Raw genomic sequence first — 12,875 nt, forward strand, 5'->3', positions numbered from 1 at the left:
TTATACAAGCTGGTACTCTTTAAATTTCCTCCAATTGTCTTGTATCATTGATGCTGATACTAAGATTTTTTTTTCACAATTTTGTTGATGGTGTATTAACAATTAAATTAAAATTTTCAGATACATAGAATTGTACTTTCTATCTATCTATATTATGCTTTCACGGAGAATACAAAATATCTAAACCCTTATCTAGAGAACCTGGACAGATTTCACACTATCTCAGCATTTAAACCTATTCATTAAGTAAGTTAGATGCACAATCTACTCCACTTAACTCTCTGCTTAATTTTCACTTTCATAGAAACTTCCCTCAAACCTTATATAACATAGCAAATTCTCCGAACTAGCTACAATCTCCTTATCTTTTGCTTCATTTTGTCACCATAGAACATAAAATAGTGTGTATGTGTGTGTATACATACATATATATGTATATATACATATACACACATACATTATATATATTTGTTTCCATATTTATTGTCTGTCATACCTCTGGAATGTAAGCCTTTGTTTTCCTTATTATCTGCTACATACTTAGAGTGTTAAAAAAAAGCTGGGCTTATAGTAGGTCCTCATTAAATGCTTAGTGAAATAATGAATGAATGTATATTCATGATTTCTTCTCTGAACAAAATTGTTCAACAGTGATACTAACTATATATTTGTAATGGCCCAGTCATCTTATTATTCATGTAAAATATAGACATCACAGGATTTAATGAGCATTTTCTTCTAAAGAAGTCCACTTCTCCCTTACCTGTGATATCATGGCTTACTTTGAATAATATAAATACAATTATTTGTCACATTCAATGCCTTTTCATAATTATTTTGATAACACAAAGTCATTGACTCTATTCTGAAAGAAATAAGCATTATACTCATTATGTTTTATTCCAATATAAATAACTTAACAAGTTAAGTTATTTATAATATTAAATATTATAATATATTAAAATATAATATTATAATAACAATATAATATAACTTAACAAGGACCATATAGCTGTTATACAGAATTTCATTTTAAAAGTTTACCTTGAGGACTAGGACAATGTTTACTGGAATAATAGTTCAAACATGGGTGGAAAAAATTATCTTTATTCTTTTTTATTCCTTTGTAACTGTAATAAAAATAATCCTTTCTTTATGTATAATAACAAGGGAAAATAGTAAAAGTGATTAACAGATAACTTTGTTGAGTGCTGAAAATTGGTATATGATGGAAATTATAAGATCATTTCTCCATACAGTGAAATATAAACCCTGTTTGGCACTGAACAGGAAATATAATACAATCTTAGGTATTGTATTTAATATTTAAAATATATATCAGAGGAGAAAACAAAACTTTTCAGTTAAAGAGAGGTTTCACAATGCAACAACAGAGCTCTTTCTCTCTCCTCTGTTGAATCCTGACCCAGAACCATGGGCCCTCAAGGTACAGTTAAAGGGAAGGCACTTTGGGTCAAGTTTGATCATGTGCCACACATACTTCTCCACTCCTGCTTTGGTGTGTTCATGATAGCTACTCATTCCTAATTTATATTTAGGTGTTGTGACTATTTCCGGGTTTTATTAAAAATGGGTAATATTTTTTTAAAATTTTGCTCATTTTTAAAAAATATTTATTTAGATGGCTTTTGATTCTTTCAGAGATGACAACTGAGACTGAAATTCCTTTTCTGTGCTCTGATATATTAAATATTTAACCAAAAGTTCATGGGTCTTATTTGATTTAAATTAACACTGAAAAAATGATTTGTCTACCAATACATTGAAAATGACTGTTTATTTTGATTAGGTTTGAACCTATATCTATATTTAATATAGATTGAAAGTTGTTGGTATATTTTCCCATTTAATCAAAATGCTCATGAAAATTAATACTTTTAAGCATTTTAAAACTCAGCTTTTGTTGTTTTTCCTGTGAATTTAGTTTTTTGTTATGTAACAAAATAGTAAGATGAGAGCAAGTATTTCAATTTGTTATAGATATATTCCAAATATTCTTTTCATTCACAGAAATATGATATCCAATTCAATGTAATTATCACTTCATGTTATGCTTTTGACAATGTTTCATAAGGAATTAGAAACATACAGATGTTAAGTTCAAAACCAATACCTTGGGTAGCTATATTGAAGAGTGTTTATCTAATTTCCCCTAAAAATTCTTCTCCAAAATGTTGCTCACACTATTAGATTCAAACATAAAAGCATCCAAGTATTAAATTTCAAAGGGCAAATGAAGTTATTCTTTTATTTAATGATTTATGGAAATAGCAATGCAAATATATATTACCAATGTTTTTAAAACAAGGTGAACAGAAGAGACTCTAGTCAAGACACATTAAATCTCCTTCCATTTCTCATGTTCTATAACCTAGCATTGTAAACACAAATATATACAGTGGCCAAGCAGGTAATGCAAGTGAATAAATTAGGTGAAGACAGGCATTCAATTACACAACTAAATGAGTTTATCTTTTATTTTCTATTTTCTGTGGGGTTCTGAATACACAGGAAAAAAATCTTTACTATAGAAATGCAATAGTACATGTTTCATTAAAAATAACATGTCTTACTTATTGTTATTTTTTCCTAATATCAGGAAAATAATAGTCAGTAGCGAGAACTATAGGAAACTAGAAAGAGGAATCCTATGTAAAGAGAGAATCCATTACTCTGCTCCATTTCAGTATTGTCACGCGGAATGGTGTTCCAGGGATTTAAATCTTCAGCTACTTCAGGAAAAGCTAAAATTCCTCAATTTTAGGCAAAATTCCCTGATATATTAACTGCTGGGAAAACTTAAATTATGTGTGCTAATGTTGTGTCAAACAATGCATATTTGGTCTGAGCAATTTAAACTCTGGATTTTTGAAACCAAAGTCCAAGGACTTCCCTTTATGGCTTTCATCAGAACAATTTTATTATTTAATTGAAAATTATGCATATAGATACCTAAAAGTATACAGAAAATTTTCTCAATAGTATAACATTTACAATTGGCTCACAAAGGAAAAGCAATTCAAAGTGAAAAGACATAAAAGGATACCACATTGTAGGTAGGCATTGATGGATGTGCAAGGGAAGGAAAAAACTAAAAAGATAAAAATTGAGAACCAAAAATAATACTTAAGAAACTATGCGTGTGTTTTTCTGGATAAAGTGAAAGTAAATTGGGAAAATGTCCTCAACAGAAAAATAAAGTTGGAGGACTTTGAATGATGTTGAGTATTCTAGCTGCCTAAACTGGAACAGTACTTAAAATAATGAGGATTTAAATTAATTAGTATTCTATGAGCAAATGCTCATAAATCTTCAAAGTTATGAACATTACATATAATATTATTAATAAAATATTTATTCAAAAAGCACTGGAGTTGAAGCTGTATGGAGTTTATCTGATGATTTTCCAGTCTGTCCACTTTCCTTGGTGAGTAGGAAATAATCTTTTACCAGATAAACAATTTAAACCACTTGATATTAAAAGAGAAAAATTATTAAAATTTTATCAAGAATAACTTTTTATTGGACTGTTTCACTGTATAATAATGTATATTTATAATAAAAATATATGACTTGAAAAAAAAAACAATATTCAAGAGTAAATTGGAGAGATAGAAGTGTGAAGATTAGGTGGTAATTTATAGAAAAGTAGGGAGTTTAGCTTTAAATTCAAGAGAAACCACTGAAGGGTTTTGATCACAGGAAAGATGCAATGTGTTTGAAATTCCAAAAGAGGCATCTTGTCTGTTGAGAATAGACACAGGAGAATACATTCAGGGAATAGAAAGAAAGAATTACGAGGATCAATTACGAGGCTATAGCAATATTCTAGGTAAAATATATGAGCAGATTGGACTAAGGATATAGCAGTGGAAATAAATATTCAGGTTCTATTCACATTTTAAAAGTTCTTCTCATAAGGTTAACTGTCACTTGAATTAATTCTGGGTTTAAAAGAGAATTCAAATGTAGCTCTGAATATAGGTGTATGTGAGGTGGAAAGGAAAAATAATAGATTGTGGGACTAGGGCCTGGAAATCATTTTGTGCATGAGGTTGATATGGTTATCACATTCAAGTGGAGATGTGAAATAGGTTTTCTAGGGAACAGGATTTCAGATAAGTCTTCCCAAACACATTAATTTTAGAGTCTTCAGCAGAGGTGGTATTTAAAACCATAAATAAGGTCATGTACAGCATTGACCAATATAGTTGCATGATGTGGCTTTTGAACATTGGGAATGTAACTTGTCAGAATTGAGATATACCCCAAGTATAAACAAAGTGAATTTTGAAGATTTGGTATGAAAGAAGAAAGCAAAATGTCTCATGAATAAGTTTATATTGATTGTTGAATGTTTTTAAAAATATATATTGTGTTAAATGTATAGTAAAATTTAAATCACCTATTCTTTTTATTTTTATAATAATGTGAAATTATACATGCAGCCCATATTTGTTGCTGGCTACATATTTTTATTGAACGGTACTAGTTTAGAATTTGGAGTTAGATAAGAGAAAATATCTTGATTAATGAAATACCCCTTTATTTAGAGGTAGAGTATTAATTTCCAAAACCAAGTGAATATGGTATTTCAAGGAGAGAGTGATCAAATATATAGCAATGCTAATGAGTTAAAGTAAGATTAGAGCTGAGAAATGGCCATTAGTTTTAGTGATGTGGAGGTCATTGCTGACTTCAGCAAGAGTTAGATGAGAAGAGCTGCAATGATGAAATCTAAATTGAAGTAAGTTCAAGAGAGGTGGAAGGTGCCTTCAGCTGGTGGCTAGGTTTATAGCAGCACAATTCACAATTGCAAAGCTATGGAAACAACCCAAGTGCCCATCAATTCATGAGTGGATTAATAAAATGTGGTATATGTATACCATGGAATACTACTCAGCTTTAGGAAACAATGGTGATATAGCACCTCTTGTATATTCCTGGATACAGCTGGAACCCATTCTACTAAGTGAAGTATCTCAAGAATGGAAAAACCAGCACCACATGTACTCACCAGCAAATTGGTATTAACGGATCAACACCTAAGTGGACATATAGGAGTAACATTTATGGGGTGTTGGGAGGGTGGAAGGGGGATGGAGGGGATGGGTATATACAACCACAACAAGTAAGATGTGCAATGTTTGGAGGGTGGACATGCGTGAAACTCTTACTCTAGGGGGCAGGGGAGCATGGACAATATAAGTAACCTTAACACTTGTACCCCCATAATACGCTAAAATAAAAATAAATAAATAAATAAATAAATAAATAAATAAATAAATAAATAAATAAATAAATAAAGGTGGAAGGAAAGGAATTGGAGTGTGGACAACTCTTAAAATGGGTCATGGATATCTGGCTTTAGCTGAACGAGTATGTGGGACTATCACAGGTGTTAAACTTTATGTTTGCATATTGATAATATAAATTGATAACCGGAAGGGAGAAGAGACAATTTCTATAGTGAGGCCATTGGTAAAAAGAGCAAGACATTGAGTTTTAATGGATTTAGCAACCTAATTTTGATATTTACCTATTTCAACTTGAAGAAATATTGAAGACAAGAAAGTTTTTGAATATTTGCGTTTAGAAAAATGAGCATGAACTTTGGAGTCCTAAACATCCATTGCTGGACTCTTAGTTTGGCCACTCTGTCACTGGGCAAAACGTGGGTAGGAAATTGAACAACTAAATAGGAGATAGGGGAAGGCCTAAGATAGATCAGATAGTTCATCCATAGTAACTGGAAAAAGAATATGTAGGAATAGAAGCAAATATATGCTAAATCTTGTAGTAAAGAATTGAATGTTCTCTTAATTTCATTGGCTGCTTAATATTACATTTTGTGCCTGAATTTTTTAACCAATTTGCTACTATTTACTCTTTTAAGAATGCTGTGTTCAATAGCCTTCTAGATCACCTTGGTCGTATTTCAGTTTTTAGGGGGAATGCTTTCAACTTTTCCCCATTCAGTATGATGTTGGCTGTGGTGTGTTTTATAATTTTGCCTAATTTATTGAGGGCTTTTATCATGAAAGGGTGCTAAAATTTATTGAACGTTTTCTCTGTATCCTTTGAGATGATCATGTGGTCTTTGTATTTGCTTCTGTTTAGGGGGTGAATTATGTTTATTGATTTGCATACATTGAACCATCGTTGCAGCCCTGGGATGAAACTCACTTGATTATGCTGAATTATCTTTTTGATGAGCTGTGGAATTTAGTTTCCTAGTATTTTCTTGAGAATTTTTTACTCTATTTTCATAAGGGATACTTTTGAGTGCCTTGGGCAAGGCAAAGGCATTACATGTAACCAAAATGTTTGTACCCCCATAATATCCTGAAATTAATAAAAAAAAAAAAAGCCTTTTTTAAATCCAAATACAAACATCCATCCTACTGAAGAACTAGGAAAGGAGCAGGGTGCAAAGAGCACATCAGTTGACTTCCTAAGATGGGCTTTATTTTACTACCCATTTCCCCTAAGGCTTTACACAAGTCATTTAACTTCCTTGAGCCTCAGTGTCTGTGTAGTTGTGAGGTTTATATAAAGAGGAAAAAAATGAGACTATGTATAGAAACATGCTTTGAAATTTGGAAAGTACTACATGAATGCTTCTATAATTATAATTACAATTATAATTTATCTTACTATTTATCTCCTTAAGCAAAATGAGCAGAAATATAAGTACCCAAAATATATAGGTGCTGCTTGGATGTATAAAATCAAACATATTGATTTAGTTCCCACCAAGTTAAAGTATGACATTAGGCACTTTATAGACTGGGAGTAGGGTGGTATGAAGCAGATAATATACAATTTGAAAGAGCAGAGATTTCTGATTTCCACTTCCTCTGCAGTACGCAGTTTCAAGAACAATAAGTCCATGCAATCCAAGGATCTGTTTGGGGGCAAGCAAAAAAAAAAAAAAAAGTAGGAGGTGATGAATTGGCTTAGTCAAAAATATGCCATAGAGCATATGAGCAGTCTGGAATTTATGGACACTTAAAATTGAGCAATGAATTTGGAAATGTTCCTAATTAAATTAGGAGAACAGCATTGGCTTCTCAGTAACCACCTCATGCCTTCTGATTGCTTCCAGAAGTCTTCGAGCAATAAATACTTCTATGAAAATCTGTGGTGAAAAAGAATTAGAAAGTATTAGTATAACGAGGGACTGCAAGGCCTCTATGAAAGTAGGTCTGCCCCAACCAAATTAGAGGTAACAAATGGCTGAGCATGAGAATAGAAAAAGTACTGTGGATTAGAGTTAGGCTTTGTCACTAATTAGCTAGGCAAGTTACCTATCTAAGGTAAATACTAACTGCTAGTTTTTTTCTTGTCATTTAAAAATTATAATTAAGAAACTGAATATTCCTGGAAATGATATAATAATAACACAATGTTAGTTGGGTTCTTGAGCTCTTTTGGGAGATGAAGATATTACTGTCTTACGAGAGAAATTTCAGTCTGAATCTTTGCTGACTGGCTGAGAGCAATCATTTTTGTTATTACTGCAACCTATATTTATTGAGAACATGCTACAATCCTGACAATTTTCCAGGGGTATTGAATTAGAATGGTAAACGAGGTAGAACTGCAATTTGACCTCAGGGTACTCTCAAGTTACTAAAGCAACTGGGGTAAAAATGTGGTTTAGGGATCTGTCTGCTTATCATCAGGTTTTAGGCTGGACCAAACAGTAAATTCTCCTAGCAGCATTGAACTTTTTTCATACAAGCATTTTAAGGAGAGGCTGAGGACATCCTAGGAGTGTGGCTTTAAGCTAGTGTTTGTTCAAGTCTCTTAGTATTTACAATGAGAGTGGGGGTCTAGAAGAAATCATTTGTGCTTAGACTTTGCAGTTTTTATAGGGAAAAGTTGAAGCTTAGTCAAGAAGAGGGCTCACAGGAGACTGACTATAGTTTGATCAAGAGAAAGTCTTTGGCAAGAACATACCTTCCTAGCTGGGATTTTTATCTAGCATTGGAGCTTCTAGAGCACCCATCTTGGGTAAGAAAAAGAACCGATAGCTCAAGATCTGGAATTTTCCTTGATTCACACACATGACTATCATAAAGGTAAAATCAATTTAAAAATGCATAATAGATGGATCTCTATGGAGGATGTCCCCTCCCTAAGCTGAGTAGATGACTACATTTGATGACTTTAATATATATTTTTACAAACATTAGTATATATGTGTTGTACTTACTGACATTTTAAAATGTCACATTTTCCCTTTTCAATCAGCCTTTTTTTTTTTTTTTTGCCTTATATGACACTAAGGGTGCTTGTTTACTTGAGGTCATTGCCCCTTGAGATGACTTGAGGAACAAATTCCAATGCAACTGTCATCAAATTTCAGTGCTCATTCAATTTCTTCAAGTTTCTCTTAAATTTTTTGGTCATGAACATTTGTAAAACTCCCTGGAAACATGTACAACAAATGGAAAAAATGTAATCTCTACACAGATTTAAATTTTAGCAAATAAAATCTATTTCTTAAACTATCTATAAAGTTCTTATCCAGAGGTATAATCATTTTACTAAGAAACTAGGATTCCTCCCTCCCAGCTTTGCTTGAAAATACAATTTATTATACTATCTTATATTCTACTGAATGATAATCTTGTTAAATTGCATCAAAACAGAGAGGCAGATATCCTTTAACAATCAAGGAGGGCCTAGGATTTCAGAGGTCCCTTACCAAAAGGCCTCCACTATCTCTAGGCAGTGCAAATTGCAGAACATTTGAGTTGGTTCATTCATGTCCCACAGATACAGTGTTAGTATTCTAGGACTGCTGCCACAAAGTACCACAGACTGGATGGCTTCCTACAATAGAAATTTATTCTCTGACAGTTCTGGAAAGCCAGAAGTCTGAAATCAAGGTGTCCTTCTGGTCTCATTTCCTCCAAAGGCTCTAAGGAAGACTTTTTCTTGTCTTGTCTAACTTCTCGTGGCTCCAGGCATTCCATGGCTTGTGGCTACATCACTCCAGTCTCTGCCTGTATCTTCACAATACCTTCACCTCTTCTCTGTGCCTCTCTTCTCTTGTCTCTTTTGTAATGACACTTGTCACTTGATCTAAGACCCACCTGGGTACTCCAGGATAATCTCATCTTGAGAGTCTTTGCATCTATAAAGAATCCTTTTCCAAATAAGATGAAATTCACAGGTTCTGAGACATGGACACATATTTTTGGGGGCTACCAGTCAACCCACTACACCATGGAAAAACCAACACTATCACAGGCCCATGTGACGCTATGACATTGAATATCATTTGGCAACATTTTACCATTTACTCTGATCTCTTATTTAACACTTAACTATTTTCCCATCCAAGAAGCTTGATCTGACCATATCACAAACCACATCTTCCCTCTTTACAGCCTGCATTCAGATATTTCCTTTGATTATGTCCAATAATGTGAAATTTCACCTACTTTTTACTGGTTCTCATCTAACTAATTATCACCATGCTCTGTTTCAGACTTTCTTTATCAGTTACCTTGTTAACTGCACTCATGAATCACAAATCTAAAATATTTTTTTCCACTGTGAAGAACTCGTCTGCTCCGCCTAGAACCTTGCCAGTTCGCCTGATTTTTCCTCCCATTTCAGGCTCAAAATTATGCGGACACCCTAACTCTAGTGTACCTCATCTTCAACCAAAATTGCATCAGAAGTTCACCAACTGGAATCATATTACTCCAAACTGCACCCCCCCAAATGGGTTGTCACAGTTTCTTACCTTTAGTATATTGAACAGCACACTTCCCAATGACTAAATATGTTTCCCAGGATAAGATACAAAGGAGAATCAAGTATTAGGCTTACCCTCTAATATCCTTCTAAGAATTTAATATCATGTGCCTACAAAAGAGCTGGCCCTGAGAAATCAACAAGAGTCTATGGGTACTGTATTATCCCACTCAGAATGATTATCCCACTCAGTAAAACAATTTTGAGAAAGAGAAAAACATGCTGGCTATGGTGATTAACATCCAAGACTTGGTTTCTGAGCTACTTGGTACATGCACTAAGAATTCTTTCATAAAAAAAAAAAAAAAAAGAATTCTTTCATAAATTGGAATAGTACCTTTTCCATTAACTACCCCACCTCTTCTTATTTATTATTTTTTTATTATTGTATAGATCTTCTGCCTATCACCGTAGGTGTTATTTTGTTGTTGATGTTGTTATCTTTACAGTATAAAGAAGATAAGATGTTTCTACTTACTTCATTAAAGTAGTAAAAGTTTTACATAGAAATAGTTTTCAATCTTAATAATTTCATTTAGGTTTATTTAAAAACATTGGATATGTACAACTTTGTGATGAAATTTGAAACCTAATTTTCTGTTGGATATGTTTTCTGTAAAAATGGATTTAATTTTCAGTGTTAGAATAATTTATGAATATCAAGCTACCAAAACAATTGAAAGAATGATTTTTCAAAAAAAAATTACTATGAAGAAACACATAATAGAATAGCAAATGGTAAAAAATCTGGGAGGTGATATGTTTCATGGGGTCCAAATAGAAAATAAATCCTCCATAATGTGGGCTATAGTACAGGTTTAACTGCGTTATTATAAAAGAAAACCACTGTGATTATTTGGTCTTTTTGGTCACTGGTTTCACTATGCCTGAACATTGCAGGGATCTTTTAGTTGCAGTAAGTTAACCTAAGTAAAACCACCTTAAGTAAAAAAGGGAATATTATGATTGTTATTATTAAAAAAACTATGTATGGACTTCAATGTATGGATAGTTGGATGCAGACGGTCAAAAAATTCTCTAAATATAGTTAAGGTTTCTTCATTCTTTGTCTTTCCTCTTTATTAGCTTCAGTAGCAGGAAGGTTCCTTCTCCAAGGAAGGGTTAAACACCTGCTAAAATTTCTGAATCACAATCCCTACAATTTAGCAACTTCTGTAGAAGGAAACTATCTTTATATCTACAATATTTCCTCTCAAAGTTCTAGAATTCACTCTCATGGATTTTACAATTCATTTTATTGGGAATATTGAAAATTAACTTATTCATTACTAAACAAACAACTGTGATAAACAGTGAGGATGTGTGTGTGTGCGTGTGTGTGCGTGTGTGCGTGTGTGTGTGTGTGTGTGTGTGTGTGTGTGTGTGTCTGCCAACAAAGTGTTTCTTCTTGACCAGACATTCTCTGAGCTCTCCGATCAACTGGCTCTCAATCTTGGACTTCTCTGTCCTTGCTAAGCCCAGTTTCAGCAAAAATCTTGTTAAGTCAGGATTCAGTGAGAACATGGTATCTTTTCACCCTTGATATCTTATCAAGTTCCTTATGTCTTAACTTTGATGCATGTCTTCAAATTGCCTTTATCAAGAATCATGTAAAGAGGAATGATCTTACCAGAATGGTGGAGTAGAAGCAATCTGGCTTCATTCTCCCCAACAAACATCTAGCACCAATATAATCATCAGAAATGTACCAGGACTCAAATATGAGGATGAGACAATACCTGGGGCCACAGAGAAGTGAAACTCTGAGCAGAGTATAAGAGAATTGGGCTCCTGTATCTGTGATATCACTCTCCCAATAAGCTAGGTAACACATGTACAGAAAGTTTTCCTCAGACTCATGGTTTCTACACTGGTCATGGTGAGATACAGGTGAATGGCCAGCTTTCTCACCATTTCAGGTTCCCTTGCCAAATAAATATCCCTTTCTCAACCCATAAGAAACATCATGAGTGTATATAGTGTGATATCATGAGTGCATGTAGTATATGTAGGAGGAAAAACACCTGAGGGCAGCCAGTTACAAAAGGAGATGCAGGACTTGTAACCACAGTGCATGAACCTCTGATCTTTATCTCAGCCAACTCTGATGCCAAGTCAGAGTGGCTGTTTTGCAGCATCATGCTATAAGAGACACATACTATGGGTCCCTGGGCACAAACCCCTAGTTAGCCTCCCCACAAAGCCTGGGTTACCCTCTTCAGGATCTCTTCCATCCGAGATGGGCAGAGCTCTGAACATTTACAACAGTTGAGGCAAACCTGGGTTTAAGATGCTATCTAACGCCAAAAAAAAAAAAAAAAAGGCAGTGACCTAGTTTAAAGTAAATTCAACAGATGAATAGAAAAGAACCTCTAAGAAAAAACAGAAAAACAAAAAAAGCCAGGCAGTGCAAACTTGAATCTATAATGAATCTTTGAATGTGAAGAAGTAAATGTATGTTGACAAGAAAAAACAGCAAATGGGGAAGCATTAAGTCCCAAAATGGACAAATCAAGGAAACATATTGATTAAAGGAATAAAAAAAAATCAGACAGAAAAATCCAAAACTGAAATGTATATTTGCTAAATTAAAAATGCATTAGAATCTCTTAACAACAGAATGCATCAAGCAGAGTAATGAATCAATAAACTCAAAGACAGGCTATTGGAAAATACATAGAAAGAGAAAGAAAAATAATCAAAAGTAAAAAAGAATGAATATAAGATTCAGAAAATTACCTCAAAAGAGCAAATCCAAGAATCATTGGTATTCAAGAGGGAGTTGAGCAAGGGGTAAAAACCTTAATTGAATTAATAATAACAAAAAACTTTTTAAAGCTAGAGAACACATAGGGACATATCCATACAACATACACATTTAAATAGAGCATAATGAGATCTCTACGTTTAATTCTGAAGTGGTATCTATATACATATGCACGATATCAAGAATAGGCTGGTAAATATATATAAGCTACTTGTGTTGTGACATTAGGCAAGCTATGTATAATCTACATGCTACTAAATTTCGCAGCGTAATGTTAAAATCTCCATTACACTTTGTCTATCATACATCT

At 33.4% G+C, this 12,875-nt stretch overlaps 1 long non-coding RNA gene across 1 annotated transcript in view; it reads right to left on the minus strand.

Annotated features, from left to right (window-relative positions):
* Positions 1-6,807: 6,807 nt before the first annotated feature.
* The window catches only part of LOC105854899 (uncharacterized), a 68,292-nt gene continuing 62,224 nt past the window's right edge, over positions 6,808-12,875 (minus strand). The window contains exon 3 of the long non-coding RNA XR_012918836.1: positions 6,808-7,162. This is a non-coding gene — a long non-coding RNA (uncharacterized LOC105854899). The remainder of the gene's footprint in view (positions 7,163-12,875) is intronic.

Source organism: Microcebus murinus, chromosome 4, assembly GCF_040939455.1.
Source record: "Microcebus murinus isolate Inina chromosome 4, M.murinus_Inina_mat1.0, whole genome shotgun sequence".
Classification (NCBI taxonomy): domain Eukaryota; kingdom Metazoa; phylum Chordata; class Mammalia; order Primates; family Cheirogaleidae; genus Microcebus; species Microcebus murinus.